This window comes from Chiloscyllium plagiosum, unplaced genomic scaffold (assembly GCF_037043375.1).
Source record: "Chiloscyllium plagiosum isolate Xiang-an unplaced genomic scaffold, Cpla_swu_hap1 HiC_scaffold_29, whole genome shotgun sequence".
Classification (NCBI taxonomy): Eukaryota; Metazoa; Chordata; class Chondrichthyes; order Orectolobiformes; family Hemiscylliidae; genus Chiloscyllium; species Chiloscyllium plagiosum.
Window position 1 is genome coordinate 18499387 of NW_028270167.1, and position 2395 is coordinate 18501781.

Below are 2395 nucleotides of genomic sequence, written 5' to 3' on the forward strand. Positions count from 1 at the left end.
CTTTCTGATAGGAAGGAGACCAGAATTGCACACAATATTCCAACAGTGGCCTAACCAATATCCTGTACAGCCGCAACATGACCTCCCAACTCCTGTACTCAATACTCTGACCAATAAAGGAAAGCATACCAAACGTCTTCTTCACTATCCTATCTACCTGCAACTCCACTTCCAAGAAGCTATGAACCTGCACTCCAAGGTCTCTTTGTTCAGCAACATTCCCTAGGACCTTATCATTAAGTGTATAAGTCCTGCTAAGATTTGCTTTCCCAAAATGCAGCACCTCGCATTTATCTGAATTAAACTCCATCTGCCACTTCTCAGCCCCCCCCCCCCCCCCCCCATCGGCCCATCTGATCAAGATCCCACTGTAATTTGAGGTAACTCTCTTCGCTGTCCACTACACTTTCAATTTTGGTGTCATCTGCAAACTTACTAACTGTATCTCTTATGCTCACATCCAAATCATTTATGGAAATGACAAACAGTAGAGGACCCAACACTGATCCTTGTGGCACTCCAGTGGTCACAGGTCTCCAGTCCAAACTTCCACCACCACCCTCTGTCTTCTACCTTTGAGCCGATTCTGTATCCAAGTGGTTAGTTCTCCCTGTATTCTGTGAGATCTAACCTTGCTAATCAGTTTCCCACGGGGAACTTTGTCGAACGCCTTACTGAAGTCCATATAGATCACATCTACCGCTCTGCCCTCATCAATCTTCAAAATACTCGATCTAGTTTGTGATACATGATTTCTCACACACAAAGCCATGTTGACTATCCCTAATCGGTCCTTGCCTTTCCAAATACATGAACATCCTGTCCCTCAGGATTCCCTCCAACTACTTGTCCACCACTGACGTCAGGCTCACTGGTCTATAGTTCCCTGACTCGTCCTTACCACCCTTCTTAAAGAGTGGCACCACATTAGCCAACCTCCAGTCTTCTGGCACCTCACCTGTGACTATCAATGATACAAATATCTTAGCAATCACTTCTCTAGCTTCCTACAGAGTTCTCAGGTACACCTGATCAGGTCCTGGGGCTTTATCCACCTTAATGTGTTTTAAGACATCCAGCACTTCCTCCTCTGTAATCTGGCATTTTGCAAGATGTCACCATCTATTTCTCTACAGTCTATATCTTCCATAGCCTTTTCCACAGTAAATACTGATGCAAAATACTTATTTAGCATCTGCCCCATTTTCTGAGGCTCCACACAAAGGATCTTTGAGGGGCCCTATTCTCTCCCTAGTTATCCTTTTGTCCTTAATGTATTTGTAAAAACCCTTTGGATTCTCCTTAATTCTATTTGCCAAAGCTATCTCATGTCCCCTTTTTGCCCTCCTGATTTCGCTCTTAAGTATGCTCCTACTGCCTTTATACTCTTCTAAGGATTCCCTCGATCTATCCTGTCTATACCTTACATATGCTTCCTTCTTTTTCTTAACCAAACCCTCAATTTCTTTAGTCATCTCCTAGCATTCCTAGCATCTTTAGCATTCCCTATACCTGCCAGCCTTCCCTTTCACCCTAACAGGAATATACTTTCTCTGGATTCTTGTTATCTCATTTCTGAAGGTTTCCCATTTTTCAGCTGTCCCTTTAACTGTGAACATCTGCCCCCAATCAGCTTTTGAAAGTTATTGCCTAATACCTTCAAAATTTGCATTTCTCCAATTTAGAACTTCCACTTTTAGATCTGGTCTATCCTTTTCCATCACTACTTTAAATCTAATAGAATTATGGTTGCTGGCCTCAAAGTGCTCCCCCGCTGACATCTCAGTCACCTGCCCTGCCTTATTTCCCAAGAGTAGGTCAAGTTCTGCAACTTCTCTAGTAGGTACATCCACAAACTGAATCAGAAAGTTTTCTTGTACACACTTAACAAATTCCTCTCCATCTAAACCCTTAACGCTATGGCAGTCCCAGTCTATGTTTGGAAAATTAAAATCCCCTACCATAACCACCCTATTATTCTTACAGATAACTGAGATCTCCTTACAAGTTTGTTTCTCAATTTCCCTCTGACTATTGGGGGATCTATAATACAAACCCAATAAGGTGATCATCCATTTCTTATTTCTCAGTACCACCCAAATTACTTCCCTGGATGTATTTCCAGGAATATCCTCCCTCAGCACAGCTGTAATGCTATCCCTTATCAAAAATGTCACTCCCTCCTCCTCTCTTGCCTCCCTTTCTATTCTTCCTGTAGCATTTGTATCCTGGAACATTAAGCTGCCAGTCCTACCCATCTCTGCGCCATGTTTCTGTAATTGCTATGATATCCCAGTCCCATGTTCCTAACCATGTCCTGAGTTCGTCTGCCTTCCCTGTTAGGCCCCTTACATTGAAATAAATGCTGTTTAATTTATTAGTCTTACCTTGTCCC